The sequence below is a fragment of the Bubalus kerabau genome, chromosome 3 (assembly GCF_029407905.1).
Source record: "Bubalus kerabau isolate K-KA32 ecotype Philippines breed swamp buffalo chromosome 3, PCC_UOA_SB_1v2, whole genome shotgun sequence".
Lineage (NCBI taxonomy): Eukaryota > Metazoa > Chordata > Mammalia > Artiodactyla > Bovidae > Bubalus > Bubalus kerabau.
In genome coordinates, this window is record NC_073626.1 from 55,267,455 (window position 1) to 55,285,737 (window position 18,283).

At 39.2% G+C, this 18,283-nt stretch overlaps 1 protein-coding gene across 1 annotated transcript in view; it reads left to right on the forward strand.

Annotated features, from left to right (window-relative positions):
• Positions 1 to 18,283, forward strand: part of ARHGEF4 (Rho guanine nucleotide exchange factor 4) — a 343,926-nt gene that overhangs the window by 61,776 nt on the left and 263,867 nt on the right. The window lies entirely within an intron of this gene.

Here is an 18,283-nt window from a genome sequence, read left to right on the forward strand (position 1 = left end):
TAAGATTTATAGATTCAAGTATTTCTCCAAACTTGGGAAGTTTTACCATTATTTCTTCAAATAAGTTTTCTGCTCCTTTCTCACTGTATTCTTTTTCTGGGACTCTGAAAATGTATGTGTTGATCACTTGATGGTGTCTCACAGATTCCTTATGCTTTGCTCACTTTTCTCCATACTTTTTCCTCTGTGTTCTTAAGACTCAAGAATTTCAAATATCCTATCATCATGCTCACTGATTCTTTCTTCTGCCTGCTCAATTCTGTTGTTGAACTTTTCTAGTGAATTTGCATTTCAATTGTACTTGTCCAGTCTAGAATTTTGTTTGGTTCTTTTGCAATTTCTCTTTTTAAAATATTCTCATTTTGCTTATATATTGTTTTCCTTGTTTTCTTTAGTTCTCTGTTTTTCCTTATCTCTTATTGATATTTAAGACTGATATTTAAGGTATCTTCTATAGATATTTACTTTGTCTGGGATTGATGTCAAGGATTTCTCAGGGATTATTTCTTTCAATTTGTTTGGTTCCATTGAATGAGTGGTGTTTTCCAGTTCCTATATATATATCTTCTAATTTTGTCAAATTTGATCATTTTGTTATTATTATTATGTAGTAACTATGAAAATCAGACTTTCCCCATGCTTGCTGTATTGCAGCTGTTGTTATTAAAAGTTAGTAGTCCATTTTTTTGGACATTTTTCAAAACTACTTTTATTTATGTTTAGTTTTTTATTTTAATTTATAATATTGTGATATTTTCTGTCATACATCAACATGAATTAGCCATAGGTATACAAATGTCCCTCCCATCCCACCAAGAGTGCTGGTTTTGGGTTCCCTGTGTCATACAGCAAATTCTCACTGGCTATCTACTTTACTTATGGCAATGTATATGTTTTCATTTCTACACTCTTAAATCATCCCACCTTTTTTCTCCCCCACTGTATCCAAAAGTCTGTTCTCTATGTCTGCATCTCCATTGCTCTCCTGTAAAGAGGTTCATCAGTACCATCTTTCTAGATTCCATAAATGTGTGTAATATTTATCTTTCTCGTTTGGACTTACTTCACTTTGTATAATAGGCTCTAGGTTCTTCCACCTCATTAGAATCAACTCAAATGTATGTGTTTTTATAGCTGAGTAATACTCCATTGTGTATATGTACCACAACTTCTTTTTTATATAAATTTATTTATTTTAATTGGAGGCTAATAACTTTACAATATTGTATTGGTTTTGCCATGCATCAACATGAATCCGCCACGGGTGTACAAGTGTTCCCTATCCTGAACCCCCTTCCCACCTCCCTCCCCATACCATCCCTCTGGATCATCCCAGTGCACCAGCCCCGAGCATCCTATTTCTTGCATCAAGCCTGGTCTGGCGATTCGTTTCATGTATGATATTATACAGGTTTCAATGCCATTCTCCTAAATCATCCCACCCTCTCCCTCTCCCACAGAGTCCAAAAGACTGTTCTATATATCTGTGTCTCTTTTGCTGTCTCACATACAGGGTTATCGTTACCATCTCTTTAAATTCCATATATATGTGTTAGTATACTGTATTGGTGTTTTTCTTTCTGGTTTACTTCACTCTGTATAATAGGCTTCAGTTTCATCCACCTCATTAGAACTGATTCAAATGTGTTCTTTTTAATGGCTGAGTAGTACTCCATTGTGTATATGTACCACAGCTTTCTTATCCATTCATCTGCTGATGGACATCTAGGTTGCTTCCGTGTCCTGGCTATTATAAACAGTGCTGCAATGAACATTGGGGTACACGTGTCTCTTTCAATTCTGGTTTTCTCGGTGTGTATGCCCAGCAGTGGGATTGCTGGGTCATATGGCAGTTCTATTTCCAGTTTTTTTTTAAGGAATCTCGACACTGTTCTCCATAGTGGCTGTACTAGTTTGCATTTCCACCCACAGTGTAAGAGGGTTCCCTTTTCTCCACACCCTCTCCAGCATTTATTGCTTGTAGACTTTTGGATCTCAGCCATTCTGACTGGCGTGAAATGGTACCTCATTGTGGTTTTCATTTGCATTTCTCTGCTAATGAGTGATGTTGAGCATCTTTTCATGTGTTTGTTAGCCATCTGTATGTCTTCTTTGGAGAAATGTCTGTTTAGTTCTTTGGCCCATTTTATGATTGGGTCGTTTATTTTTCTGGAATTGAGCTGTAGGAGTTACTTGTATATTTTTGAGATTAATTCTTTGTCAGTTGCTTCATTTGCTATTATTTTCTCCCATTCTGAAGGCTGTCTTTTCACCTTGCTTATAGTTTCCTTTGTTTTGCAGAAGCTTTTAAGTTTAATTAGGTCCCAGTTGTTTATTTTTGCTTTTATTTCCAGTATTCTGGGAGGTGGGTCATAGAAGATCTTGCTGTGATGTATGTCTGAGAGTGTTTTGCCTATGTTCTCCTCTAGGAGTTTTATAGTTTCTGGTCTTACGTTTAGATCTTTAATCCATTTTGAGTTTATTTTTGTGTATGGTGTTAGAAAGTGTTCTAGTTTCCTTCTTTTACAAGTGGTTGACCAGTTTGCCCAGCACCACTTGTTAAAGAGATTGTCTTTAATCCATTGTATATTCTTGCCTCCTTTGTCAAAGATAAGGTGTCCATGGGTGCATGGATTTATCTCTGGGATTTCTATTTTGTTCCACTGATCTATATTTCTGTCTTTGTGCCAGTACCATACTGTCTTGATGACTGTGGCTTTGTAATAGAGCCTGAAGTCAGGTAGGTTGATTCCTCCAGTTCCATTCTTCTTTCTCAAGATTGCTTTGGCTATTCGAGGTTTTTTGTATTTCCATACAAATTGTTAAATTATTTGTTCTAGCTCTGTGAAAAATACCATTGGTAGCTTGATAGGGATTGCATTGAATCTATAGATTGTTTTGGGTAGTATACTCATTTTCACTATATTGTTTCTTCCAATCCATGAACATGGTATATTTCTCCATCTATTAGAGTCCTTTTTGATTTCTTTCACCAGTGTTTTATAGTTTTCTATATATAGGTAGTCAAGGCTATGGTTTTTCCTGTGGTCATGTATGGATGTGAGAGTTGGACTGTGAAGAAGGCTGAGTGCCAAAGAATTGATGCTTTTGAACTGTGGTGTTGGAGAAGACTCTTGAGAGTCCCTTGGACTGCAAGGAGATCCAACCAGTCCATTCTGAAGGAGATCAGCCCTGGGTGTTCTTTGGAAGGAATGATGCTAAAGCTGAAACTCCAGTACTTTTGCCACCTCATGCAAAGAGTTGACTCATTGGAAAACACTCTGATGCTGGGAGGGATTGGGGGCAGGAGGAGAAGGGGACGACAGAGGATGAGATGGCTGGATGGCATCACTGACTCGATGGACGTGAGTCTGAGTGAACTCCGGGAGATGGTGATGGACAGGGAGGCCGGGCGTGCTGCGATTCATGGGGTCGCAAAGAGTCGGACACGACTGAGCGACTGATCTGATCTGATGTATAGGTCTTTAGTTTCTTTTGGTAGATATATTCCTAAGTATTTTATTCTTTTCATTGCAATGGTGAATGGAATTGTTTCCTTAATTTCTCTTTCTATTTTCTCATTATTAGTGTATAGGAATGCAAGGGATTTCTGTGTGTTGATTTTATATCCTGCAACTTTACTATATTCATTGATTAGCTCTAGTAATTTTCTGGTGGAGTCTTTAGGGTTTTCTATGTAGAGGATCATGTCATCTGCAAACAGTGAGTTTTACTTCTTCTTTTCCAGTTTGCATTCCTTTTATTTCTTTTTCTGCTCTGATTGCTGTGGCCAAAACTTTAGAAACTATGTTGAATAGTAGTGGTGAAAATGGGCACCCTTTTCTTGTTCCTGACTTTAGGGGAAATGCTTTCAATTTTTCACCATTGAGGATAATGTTTGCTGTGGGTTTGTCATATATAGCTTTTATTATGTTGAGGTATATTCCTTCTATTCCTGCTTTCTGAAGAGGTTTTTTTTTTTTATCATAAATGGATGTTGAATTTTGTCAAAGGCTTTCTCTGCATCTATTGAGAGAATCATATGGCTTTTATTTTTCAATTTGTTAATGTGGTGTATTACATTGATTGATTTGGGGATATTGAAGATACCTTGCATCCCTGGGATAAAGCCCACTTGGTCATGATGTATGATCTTTTTAATGTGTTGTTGGATTCTGATTGCTAGAATTTTGTTAAGGATTTTTGCATCTATGTTCATCAGTGACATTGGCCTGTAGTTTTCTTTTTTTGGTACCACAAATTCTTTATCCATTTATTTGTCGATGGACATCTAGGTTGCTTCCATGTCCTAGCTATTGTAAATAGTGCTGCTATGAACATTGGGGTATATGTGTATTTTTCAATCCTGGTTTCCTCAGGGTATATGCCCAGTAATATGATTGCTGGGTCATGTGGTTGTTTTATAACTAGTTTTTAAAGAAATCTCCATACTATTCTCCATAGTGACTGTGTCAATTTGCATTCCCATCAATAGTGAAAGAAGGTTCCCTTTGATCCACACCTTCTCCAGTATTTATAGTTTGTGGATTTTTTGATAATAGCCATTCTGACTGGTGTGAGATTATACATAATTGTGTTTTGATTTGTATATTTCTAATAATGAGTGCTATTGAGCATCTTTTCATGCTTTTATTAGCCATCTATATGTCTTCTTTATGTGGAAATAGTGACAGATTTCCTCTTCTTGGGCTCTAAAATCATTGCAGATGATGACTGCAGCCATGGAATCAGAAGAAGATTGGCAGGAATGCTATGACAAACCTAGAGAGTGTGTTGAAAGGCAGAGACATTACTCTGCTGACAAAAATCCATACTGTCAAGGCTATGATCTTCCCAGTATCATGTACGGTTGTGAGAGCTGGACCATAGAGAAGGCAGAGCACCAAAGAATTGATGCCTTCAAACTGCGGTGCTGGAGAAGACTCCTGAGAGTCCTTTGGACAGGAAGGAGACAAAACCAGTCAATATTAAGGAAAATCAACCCTGAATATTCATTGGAAGGACTGATGCTGAAGCTGAAGCTCCAGTATTTTGGTCATCTGATGCAAGCAGCTGACTCATTGAAAAAGTCCCTGATGCTGGGAAAGATTGAGGGCAGAAGGAGAAGAGAGCATCAGAGGATGAAATGGCTGGATGGCATCACAGATGCAATGGACATGAACTTGGGCAAACTTCAGGAAATGGTGAAGGATAGGGAGGCCTGGTGTGTTGCAGTCCGTGGGGTTGCAACAAGTCAGACATGACTGGGGGACTGAACAACAACAACAATGTCTTCTTTGGAGAAATGTCTGTTTAAGTCTTGATTGGGTTGTTGGTTTCTGGTATTGAGCTTCATGAGCTACTTGAATATTTTGGAGATTAATCCTTTGTCAGATGCTTCGTTTGCAGTTTTCTCCCATTCTGAGGATTGTCTTTTCACCTTGCTTATAGTTTCCTATGTTGTACAAAAGTTGTTAAGTTTAATTAGGTCAATTTGTTTATTTTTGTATTTCCATTACTCTGGGAGGTGGGTCATAGAGGATTTCCCTGTGGTTTATGTAAAAGAGTGTTCTGCCTATTTTCCTCTAAGAGTTTTATAGTTTCTGGTCTCACATTTAGGCTTAATCCTATTTGAGTTTATTTTTGTGTATGTGTTAAGAAATATTCTAATTTCATTCTTTTGCATATAGCTACCCAATTTTCCCAGGAACACTTATTGAAGAGATTGTCTTTTCTCCATTTTATATTCTTGCCTCCTTTGTCAAGGATTAGGTGCCCTTAGGTACATGGATTATGTTTAGACTTTTCTATTTTGTCACATAGGTCTATATATATATATATTTGTGCCACTACCATAGTGTCTTGATGACTATACTTTGTAGTATATTCTGAAGTCAGAAAGGTTGATTCCTCCAGCTCCGTTCTTCTTTCCCAAGATTACTTTGGCTACTCAGGGTTTTGTGTTTCCATACATATTGTGAAATTATTTTTTCTAGTTCTGTGAAAAATGTTATTGGTAGTTTGATGGAGATTGCATTGAATCTATAGATGGCTTTGGGTAGTGTAGTAATTTTCACAATATTGATTCTTCCAATCCAAGAACATGGTATATATCTCTCTATCTATTTGTGTTGTCTTTAATGTCCTTCATCAGTATCTTATAGATGTTTTGTCACTTTAGGTAAATTTATTTTTAGGTATTTCATTCTTTCAGTTGCAGTGGCGAATGGGATTGTTTCCTTAATTTCTCTTTCTGATTTTTCATTGTTAGTGCATAAGAATGCAAAGGGTTTCTGTGTATTATATCCTGTGATTTTACTATATTCATTGATTAATGCTAGTAATTTTTCATTGGAATCTTTAGGGTTTTCTATGTAAAGAGTCATGTCATCTGCAAACAGAGAGAGTTTTACTTATTCTTCTCCAATCTGTGTTCCTTTTTTTCCTTTTTCTTACCTGATTTTTGTGGCTAGGACTTCCAAAACGAAATTGAATAATAATGGTGAGAGTGGGCACATTTGTCTTGTTCTTGTGTAGAGGAAATGCTTTCAGTTTTTCACCTCTGAGAAAAATGTTTGCTATGGGTTTGTCCTATATGACCTTTATAATGTTGAGGTATGTTCGTTCTGGGCTTCCCTGCTGGCTCAGTTGGTAAAGAATATGCCTACAATACTGGAGACCCAAATTCAATCCCTGGTTGGGGAAGATCCTCTGGAGAAGGAAATGGCAACCCATTCCAGTATTCTTGCCTGAAGAATTCCATGGACAGAGGAGTATGGAGGCTACAGTCCATGGGGTCCAAAGAGTCAGACACAACTGAGCAACTAAGTGCAGCACAGCATGATATATCACGATTACTGATTTGCTTATATTGAAGAATCCTTGCATATCTGGAATATAAAGCCCATTTGATCAGTTAGTTCAGTCCCTCAGTCATGTCCAACTCTTTGCAGCCCTATGGACTGCAGCACGCCAGGCTTCCCTGTCCATAGCCAACTCCCAGAATTTACTCAAATTCATGTCCATTAAGTCAGTGATGTCATCCAACCATTTCATCCTCTATCGTCCCCTTCTTCTCCCACCTTCAATCTTTCCTAGTATCAGGGTCTTTTCCAATGAGGCAGTTCTTTGCATCAGGTGGCCAAATATTGGAGCTTCAGCTTCAGCATCAGGTCTTCGATTGAATATTCAGGACTGATTTCCTTTTGGATTGATGGTTTGATCTTATTGCAGTCCAAGGGGCTCTAAAAAGTGTTCTCCAACACCACAGTTCAAAGGGATCAATTATTCAGCATTCAGATTTCTTTATAGTCCAACTCTCACATCCATACATGACTACTAGAAAAACCATAGCTTTGACTAGACGGACCTGTGTTGGCAAAGTAATGTCTCTCTGTTTCTTAATCTGCTGTCTAGGTTGGTCATAGCTTTTCTTCCAAGGAGCAAGAATCTTTTAATTTCATGGCTGCAGTCACCATCTGCAGTGATTTTGGAGCCCCCCAAAATAAAGTCTCTCACTGTTTCCATTGTTTCCCAATCAATGTGCCATAAAGTGATGGGACCAGATGCCATGAACTTATTTTTCTGAATGTTGAGTTTGAAACCAACATTTTCACTGGCCTCTTTCACGCTCAAGAGGCTCTTTAGTTCTTCTTTGCTTTCTGCCATAAGGGTGGTGTCATCTGCATATCTGAGGTTATTGATATTTCTCCCAACAATCTTGATTCCAGCTTGTGCTTCATTCATCCTGGCATTTCACATGATGTAGTCTTCATATGAGTTAAATAAGCAGGGTGACAATATACAGCCTTGAAGTACTCCTTTTCCTATCTGGAACCAGTCTGTTGTTGCATGTCCAGTTCTAACTGCTGCTTCTTGACCTGCATACAAGTTTCTAAGAAGGCAGGTCAGGTGGTTTGGTATTCCCATCTTTTTAAGAATTTTCCAAAGTTTGTTGTTATCCACACAGTCAAAGGCTTTGGCATAGTCAATAAAGCAGAAGTAGATGTTTTTCTGCTACTCTCTTCCTTTTTTGATGATCCAGATGTTGGCAATTTGATGTCTGGTTCTTCTGCCTTTTCTAAACCCAGCTTGAATATCTGGAAATTCATGGTTCACATACTGTTGAAACCTGGCTTGGAGAGTTTTGAGCATTATTTTGCTAGTGCGTGAGATGAGTGCAATTGTGCAGTAGTTTGAACATTCCTTGCCATTGCCTTTCTTTGGGATTGGAATGAAAACTCACCTTTTCCAGTCCTGTGGACACTGCTGAGTATTCCAAATTTGCTGGCATACTGAGTCCAGCACTTTCACAGCATCATCCTTTAGAATTTGAAATAGTGCAACTGGAATTCTATCACCTCCACTAGCTTTGTTCATAGTGATGCTTCCTAGGCCCACTTGACTTCACATTCCAGGATATCTGGCTCTAGTTGAGGGATCACACCATCATGATTATCTGGGTCATGAAGATCTTTTTTTGTATAGTTCTATGTATTATTGCAGCCTCATCTTAATATCTTCTGCTTCTGTTAGGTCCATACCATTTCCGTTCTTTATTGTGACCATCTGTGCATGAAATGTTCACTTGGTATCTCTAATTTTCTTGAAGAGATCTCTAGTCTTTCCCATTTGAATGTTTTCCTCTATTTCTTTTCATTGACCACTGAGGAACATTTTCTTATCTCTCCTTGCTATTCTTTGGAACTCTGCATTCAAATGTGTACATCTTTCCTTATCTCCTTTGCCTTTCACTGCTCTTCATTTCTCAGCCATTTGTAAGGCCTCCTCAGACAACCATTTTGCCATTTTGCATTTCTTTTTCATGGGATGGCCTTGATCATTGCCTCCTGTACAATGCCATGAACCTCGGCCCATAGTTCTTCAGGGACTCTGTCTATCAGATCTAATCCCTTGAATCTATTTGTCACATCCACTATATAGTCATAAGGGATTTGATTTAGGTCATACCTGAATGGTCTGTAGGTTTCCCCCACTTTCCCTACTTTCTTCAAATCTGAATTTGCCAATATGATCTGAGTTCATGATCTGAGCCACAGTCAGCTCACAGTCTTGTTTTCGCTGACTGACTAGAGCTGCTCCATCTTTGGCTTCAAAGAATATAATCAATATGATTTCAGTATTGACCACCTAGTGATGTCCATGTGTAGAGTCTTCTCTTATTGTTGTTTGGAAGAGGGTGTTTCTTATGATCAGTGCATTCTTTTGCAAAACTCTATTAGTCTTTGCCTGGCTTCATTCTGTACTCCAAGGCCAAATTTGCCTGTTTACTCCAAGTGTTTCTTGACTTCCTACTTTTGCATTCTAGTCCCCTATAATGAAAAGGACATCTTTTTTGGGTGTTAGTTTTAGAAGGTCTTGTAGGTCTTCAAAGAACCCTTAAACTTCAGCTTCTTAAGCATTACTGGTTGGGGCATAGACTTGGATTACTGTGATATTGAATGGTTTGCCTTGGAAATGAACAGAGATCATTCTGTCATTTTTAAGACTGCATCCAAGTACTGTATTTCAGACTCTTTTGTTGACTATGGTGGCTACTCTATTTCTTCTAAGGGATTCTTACCCACAGTAGTAGATACAATGGCCATCTGAATTAAATTCACCCATTCCAGTCCACTTTAGTTCACTGATTCCTAAAATGTCAATGTTCCCTCTTGCTGTCTCCTGTGTGATCACTTCCAATTTACCTTGATTCATGGGCCTAACATTCCAGGTTCCGATGCAATATTGCTCTTTACAGCATAGGACTTTACTTTCATCACCAGTCACACCCACAACTGGGTGTTGTTTTTGCTTTGGCTCTGTCTCTTCATTCTTTCTGGAGTTATTTCTCCACTGATCTCAAGTAGCATATTGGGCACCTAGTGGCCTGGGGAGTACATCTTTCAGTGTCCTATCTTTTTGCCTTTTCATCCTGTTCATGGGGTTCTTAAGGCAAGAATACTGAAGTGGTTTGCCATTCCCTTCTCCAGTGGACTACGTTTTTTCAGAACTCTCCACCATAACCTATCCATTTTGGGTGGCCCTACACAGCATGGTTCATAGTTTCATTGAGTTAAACAAGACTGTGGTCCATGTGATCAGTTGGTTAGTTTTCTGTGGTTGTAGTTTTCATTCTCTCTGCCCTCTGATGGAGAAGGATAAGAGGCCTATGGAAGCTTCCTGAGGGGTGAGACTGATCGAGAGAGAAACTGGGTCTTGTTCTGATGGGCTGGGCCATTCTCAGTAAATCTGTAATCCAATTTTCTGTTGTTGGGCAGGGCTGTGTTCCCTCCCTGTTGTTTGACCTGAGGCCAAACTCTGGTGGAGGTAATGAAGATAATGGTGACCTCCTTCAAAAAGTCCCATGCACTCACTGCTGCTCTCAATGCACCTCAACCCAGCAGCAGGCCACCACTGTCCCATGCCTCCACTAGAGACTCCTGGACATTCGTGGGCAAGTCTGGATAAGTCTCTTGTGGGGCCACTGCTTCTTTTTCCTGGGTCCTGGTGCACACAAGGTTTTGTTTGTGCCCTCCAAGAGTCTGTTTCCCAGTCCTGCATAAGTTCTGGTGACTCTATGGTGGGATTAATGGCAACCTCCTCCAAGAGGGTTTATGCTGTACCCAGGTCTATTGCACTCAGAGCCCCTGCCCCTGAAGCAGTCCACTGCTAACCCATGTCTCCATAGGAGACACTCAAACACAGTTCTGGGTCAGTCTCTTGGGGTCTCTAGTTTCTGGTGCACACAAGGTTTGTTTGAGCCCTCCCAGCATCTCTGGGAGGTATGGGGCTTGATTCTCAATGTGATTTTGCTCCTCCTATTGTTTTTATGGGGCTTCTCCTTTGCCCTTGCTCGTGGGGTATATTTTTTTGGTGGGATCTAACATTCTCCTGTGGATGGTTGTTCAGCAGTGAGTTGTAATTTTGGAGTTCTCACAGGAGAAGATGAGCGCATGTCCTTCTACACCACCATCTTGGGTGCATTCTCTTCTTAATGTGTTTTTGGATTCTGTTTCCTAGAATTTTGTTGAGGATTTTTACATCTATCTCCATCAGTGATGTGTGTTTGTGTTAGTCACTTAGTCTTGTCTGACGCTTTGTGACCTTATGGACTTAGCCCATCAGGCTCCTCTACCCATGGAACTCACCAGGCAAGAATACTGGAGTGGGTTGCCATTCCCTTCTCCAGGGGATCTTCCTGACCCAAGGATAGAAGCTGGGTCTCCTGCATTTCAGGCAGATTCTTTACCCTCTGAGCCACAAAGGAAGCCCCTGTCAGTGATATTAGGCTATAATTTTCTTTTTTTTGTTGTTGTTGCATCTTTGTCTGGTGTTTGTATCAGGGTAATGGTGGCCTTGTAGAATGAGTTTGGGAGTTTTTCTTCCTCAACAATTTTCTAGAAGAATTTGAGCACAATGGGTGTTAGCTCTTCTGTAAACTTTTGGTATAATTTGCCTGTGAAGCCATCTGACTCTGGGCTTTTATTTATTGGAAGATTTCTTTATTACAATTCAAATTTCCATTTTGTGATTGGTTTGTTCACATTTTCTATTTCTTCCTGGTTCAGTTTCTGAAGGTTAGACTTTTCTAAGAATTCATCCATGTTTTCTAGGTTGTCCATTTTATTGACATATAGCTGCTCACAGTATTCTCTCATCATCCCTTGTTTTTCTGTGTTTTCTGTTCTAACCTCCCTTTTTTCATTTCTAATTTTATTGATTTAAATATTCTCCTTTTTTTCTTGATAAGTCTAGCTATTTGTCAATTTTTTTTAGCTTCTCAAAGAAACCAATTTTAGTTTTATTGATCTTTGCTATTTTCTCCTTTATTTCCTTTTCATTTATTTTTTGCTCTGATCTTTATGATACATTTCCTCCTGCTAACTTTGGGGTTTTTGTTCTTCTTTTTCTAGTTACTTTATGTGGAAGGTTAGGTTGTTTATTTGATGTATCTCTTGAGGTAGGCTTCTATTGCTATAAAATTCCCTCTTACTTTTGCTTTTACTGTATCCCATAGATTTTGAGTTGTTGTGTTTTCATTGTCATTTGTTTCTAGGCATATTTTTATTTCCTTTTTGATTTCTTCAGTGATCTGTTGGTTATTCAGAAGTGTGTTGTTTAGCCGCCATGTATTTGTGTTTATATTGTCTCTTTTCTGTAGTTAATGTCTAATCTTACAACATAGTGGTCAGGTAAGATGCTTAAAATTCTTTCTTTCTTTCTTTTTTTAATTTACCAAGACTTGATTTGTGGCCCAAGATGTGATCTATCCTGGAGAATATTCCTTGTGCACTTGAGAAAGAAAAAGCAAAATCTATTGTTTTGGAATGAAATGCCCTGTAGATATCAGTTAGGTCCAGCTGGTCCAATGTATCATTTAAAGTTTAAGTTTCCTTATTAATTTTCTGTCTAGATGATCTGTCCATTGGTGTGAGTGGGGTATTGGAGTCTCACTATTATTGTGTTACTGTCAATTTCCCCTTTTATAGATGTTAGTGTTTGTCTTATGTATTGAGGTCTCCTGTGTTGGGTGAATATATAATTATAATTGTTATATCTTGTTCTTGAATTGATCCCTTGATCATTATATAATGTCTTTGTTTATCTCTTGTAGTGGCCTTTACTTTAACATCAGTTTTATCTGATATGAGTATTGCTACTCCTGATTTCTTTTTATTTCCATTTTCATGAAATATCTTTTTCCAGCCCCTCACTTTCAGTCTGTATGTGTCCCTAGGTCTGAGGTGGGTTTTTTGTAGATAGCATATATAAGGGTCTTGTTTTTCTATCCATTCAGCCAATCTGTGTCTTTGCTTGGAGCATTTAGCCCATTTATGTTTAAGGTAATTACTGGTATGTATGAGCCTGTTATCACTTAATTCATTGTTTGGGGTTTGTTTTTGTAGGCATCTTCTTTTTGTGTTTCTTGTCTAGAGAAATTCCTTTAGTATTTATTGAAGAGCTTGTTTGGTGGTGCTAAATTCTCTTAACTTTTGCTTATCTTTAAAATTTATTATTTCTTCTTCAAATCTGAATGAGATCCTTGCTGGATAGTGTAATCTTGATTGTAGGTTTTTCCCTTTCATCACTATAAGTATGTCTTGCCATTCCCTTCTAGCCTGTAGCATTTCTGTTGAAAGATCAACTTTTAGGTTTATGGAGATCCCCTTATGTTATTTGTTGCTTTTCCCTTGGTGCTTTTTATATTTGTTCTTTGTGTTTAATTTTTGTTAGCATGATCAATATGTGTCTTGGCATGTTTGTCTTTGGGTTTATCCTGTATTGGACTCTTTCAGCTCCCTGGACTTGGATGGCTATTTCCCCTTCCCATTTTATGGAAGTTTTCAACTATGATCTCCTCAAATATTTTCTGATAGCCTTTCCTTTCGTCTTCTTCTTCTGAGATCCCTATATATAATTCATATTCTGCTACACTTAATGTTTCCTATACATCTCTGAGACTGTCCTCCTTATTTTTATTCTATTATCTTTATTGTGTTTTGTTTCAGTTACTTCCACCATTCTTCTGCCTCAGTTACTCTACTTTTGGTTCCCTCCATTGTATTTTTAATCTCAGTTATTGCATTTTTCATTGTTGCTTGTTTATTCTTTAATTCCTCCAGGTCCTTCTTTAACATCTCTTGCATCTCCTTGAACTATAGCTCATCTTTTTATTTGTTCCTTCATTTTATTTTCAAGATTTTGAATCATCTTTATTATCATTACTCTGAATTCTTATTCTGGTAGATTGTCTATTTCTTCTTCATTTGTTTGGTCTTGAGGGTTTTTACCATGTTCCTTCATCTGCTGGGTGTTTCCCTGTCTTTTCATTTTGTGTAATTTGCTGTGTTTGGGGTCTCTTTTCTGAAAATTGGAAGGTTATAGTTCCTCTTAATTTTAGAGTCTGCTTCTTCAAAGGATTATGAATGTTTCCTGGTTGGGGGAATTTTTACCTGTGTTCTGGTGGATGGAGCTAGATCTTGTCTCTCTGAAGGGCAGTGCTGGTTCCAGTAGTGGAGTGTCTTATGGTTTGGTATGATTTTGGGAAGCCTGTCTGCTAACATGCAGTGTTCTGCTCCTATTTTGCTGAAGGATTGGTATGAAGCATTTCGCACTGGATTTTGCTGGCTTTTGGGTGGAGCTTGGTCTTAGTGGAGGCCTTTGGGAGAACTCTTGCCTATTAATGTTCTGTGGAGTTGGGAGTTCACTAGTGGTCCAAGGTCCTAGAATCAAGTCTCCTGCCTCTGGTGTTCAGGCCTGATTCCTTACTGTAGCATCAAGATTTCACAGGCCACACAACATAAAAGACAAAACCCCTGGACTAATGGTGAAATAACTCTTAATAGCCAAGATCACCCTAGGAGATTCACACACTTATATAGAGAACGAAAGAAGGAAAAATGAGGGAAAAAAAAGATAAAAAAAAAGCCTCAAAAGAGAAGAGAGAAATCAAGCCAATATTCAAACCTCTAAATGAAAATGGATACTAAAAATTATTAATAGACTGTCAAAGACACAAAATCAAAAGCAGAAGACAAAAAAAAATTGGGAAAAATTAGAGCCTCTAAAATTTGAAGTAAAAATTAAAGGAGTAATAAAGAACCACATTAAGATAGTATGAGAAAAAATTAAGAAAAAATGTCGGGGGCAATACATAGAGAGTGTTAGTGAGAGGAATGTCCAAGTAATGTCTCCATTTTCCTGCTTCTGATGATTTGCTTACTCAGAAAACCCCCCAGTATATCTAGAAGGGTCTCTGGGACCAGTGTGGGGTCTGCTCAGGCTCAGGTCTTGTCTTGTTCCAGTTCGTATTTTCTCTCAAAGTCTACAGTTGCCCCTAAAGTGCAGTCTTAGACTAAATGCTGGAATTTAAACTGCTACAACTGTTAACTTCTGAGACAGTTAACCCTTGCTTCCTTTGCTCATGTAGCTGCTGGTGTTCTGCTTTGATTTTGGGCCTGCCTTTGCTTTTAAGTCTCCCGTGTTGGGTCACTGCCCAGACTTGAGGGGTGAATGAAGCCGCCTATTCGGGCTCACTTGCTCAGTTGGGCTCAAGAGAGGGAGGGGTTCAACAGAGGCCACTGGAGTGTGGGGGCAGTGCTTTGGTCACCATAGTTTGAGGGAATGGGGCATGTGCTTCACCAGGGAAGTTGGTCCCAGGTTGTGGGACCCTTGACAGAGCCAAACTCCTCAGGCTCCCAGGAAGATGTGGGCAGGGACCCGCAGCCACTCACAGCTTGGATCTGTGTAGTCGCGATCTCTGGGGCCAAGATCATAGTGGCCCTCTGCCTTCTGCCTCTTGCATCATGCCTGCCTCTGGGGCTACAGACCACAGCTGACTCGTCCTTCTTTGACATCCACTTGGGCACGGTCTCTTGTTCTCTTTGCATGGAATCAGAGCGCAGCATTAGAGCCTTCCTGTGGGAACAATCTTTTGTTTCTCTGGTGGACCCAGAGTTTTACTGGCCCACCTCTGCCTGTGCTGCACCAGCCCCCTTGGAGTATCTTCAAGGCAGTCAGCTCAGGCCCTCTGTCTGAGCTCCACCCCAGCTCTACAACAAGCCCCCACTTGCTGCTGGCAGACATGAGCGCTTGAGCTTCTTCTCAATTGGGAAGTGCTCTTCCACACTATCTCTGTGGTAAATTTTCTCCCATTTGCGTTTGGAGCACCTGTCTCACTGCATTGAACTCCCCTATGAGGTTCCAAAGCTTCCCCTTCATCCCATCTGTGAGGGGGTTTCCTAGTATACAGGAACCTCCCCTCCTTCAGGTCTCCTTTCCCTGAGGCACAGGTTCCTGTCTGGAAATCCTATCTCCTATTTAGTCTCTTACCCTACCTCTCTGCAATGAGATTGGTTTGCTTTTCTGGAAGTCTGGGGACCTCTGCGAGTGTTAAGAAGATGTTTGGGAGTTGTTCTATATGCAGGTGATTTTTAAAATATATTTGTAGGGGAAAAGCTGTTCTCTCTGTCCTATTCCTCTGCCATCTTGAAGGTCCGTCAAACTACTTTTAAAAGCCATGTGTACTTGTCTGTGCTCACTGAAGTTTCTGTTCTTTTTAGCTCATGTTCATTTAATGTTTTGAAAGAGAATTCCTTGAATGACAAGAGCTGAGATAGACAAACAAACAAAACTATCAAAAACAAAAAAAGAGAGAACAACCACCTCTCATAGTCTTTACAGACTGGCTCTTTGCTGGTGCAGTCCTTTACCAAATAGCTAGACTTGTTCAGAGCCTAGGGACTAGCTCCAGGTAAAAGTTTAAGGTCTTTTGGGTCTTTTTTGGGCATGCATCTTGCCTGGGCATGCATGGCTTTCTAAATTCCCCTCCATGTGCAGCTGCTTTTGAATTTCCTCTTTTTCCAAAGCACCTCACCCCAGTTTCTCTCCAAATCTTAGATAGTCTATACATATCTCCACCCAAATGTCTTGCCCTGGGCATCTTTGAGTTTTTAGTCCACTTGTATTTAATAACAGCGCCTGCCACTTTTCCCACTTGCCTTCTGAGTTATGCAAGACAGAGATGAACAAGTTGACCTTTCAGGTATCCTCCAGACAGGTTAGAACAGACAATAATTTGCAAATAATGTCTGTTTTACTCCAATTCAAGTGGAGAAAATGTAAATTAAGTACAGCTGCTCAAGACCAAGACCAGTACACTAGATTTGGGGTGGGGAAGGAGTTAGTGAAAACACCACAAAATTTTTGTACAATTTTGAATAGGGATTTTTCTTGATTAGGAATTTGCTTGATTGCTGCAAACTCTTGATTGTTTTTCAGAGCATCAACAAAGTCAGTTCAGATAACTTCTGGTTGCTTTTTTTTCAATGTAAATCTTTGTCAGGGAAAAAGAGTTCAGAGCTTTCTAGTCTGCTATTTTGCTAATATCACTCATCTGAAATATGACTTGAAAATCATAAAATGCTATGATCTTCATTGTTACTAATTCTGTGTTTATACTGTTTCCCTCTTGGGCTGTTTTGCCTCTACATCTTATAAATGTCTTTTGGGGATCCTCCATCACCCCTCTTCTATTCTTACTCTGCACTGAAAGCTTAGATTATCTCATTCACATAGTTTTATCTACATACTGATGGCTCCGAAATCAGTTTCCAGCTCAAATTTCACTCTTTCAAGTCTGTCAGTTTTCTGGATACCTTTACTAAGATATTCCACAGGCAGGTCAATCTCAGTCTCATTTATATCCCTCCGAACTCTGAAATCTACTTCTGGACAGCTTTGTAACTCATCTTGTCTCAAGGTTGCCCCACTCTAATCACATCCTCAGGTGGGACCCAGAGATTCTTTCCTTGTCTTTAGGATCCAGATGCCCTAGCATGACAATCAAGGCCCTTTTGATCTGACTTAATCTTCTCTTAGCATTCTTCTCCTTCTGTGTATCACCCATTATTTAGCTTATCAAACTACATATTCTTCTAACTTTTTTCATAATGTATTGCCTCTGTCTGAAATGTCTACTTCCTCTCTGGCTGAGAGTTCAACTGTTCATATTGGGAAACATTTACTGATGTGCTCTTATCCCACTTGTGTATCATCATTGCTTGTTTATGTTGGTGTCTTACCTATCACTCTGTAGTCTCCTTGAGGGCACAGTGTTTTTGATTGGAAGAGACCTTTCATTTGACACTGCCTGGCAAAAAATAGGAGCAATAAGTGAATGCCTGTTGAGTGGAATTTAACTCAGATGACCATTATATCTACTACTGTGAGCAAGAATCCCTTAGAAGAAATGGAGTAGCCCTTACAGTCAACAAAAGTCTGAAATGCAGTACTTGGGTGCAATCTCAAAAACAGCAGAATGATCCCTGTTTATTTCCAAGGCAAACCATTCAATATCACAGTAATCCAAGTCTATGCCCCAAACAGTAATGCTGAAGAAGCTAAAGTTGAACGATTCTATGAAGACCTACAAGATCTTCTAGAACTAACACCCCCTAAAAGATGTCCTTTTAATTATAGAGGACTGGATTGCAAAAGTAGGAAGTCAAGAAACACCTGGAGTAACAGGCAAATTTGGCTTTTGAGTACAGAATGAAGCAGAGCAAAGGCTAATAGAGTTCTGCCAAGAGAATGCACTGGTCATAGAAAACACCCTCTTCCAACAACACAAGAGAAGACTCTACACATGGACATCACCAGATGGTCAACACCAAAATCAGATTGATTCTATTCTTTGCAGCCAAAGATGGAGAAGCTCTGTAGAGTTAGCAAAAACAAGACCAGGAGATGACTGTGGCTCAGATCATGAACTCCTTATTGC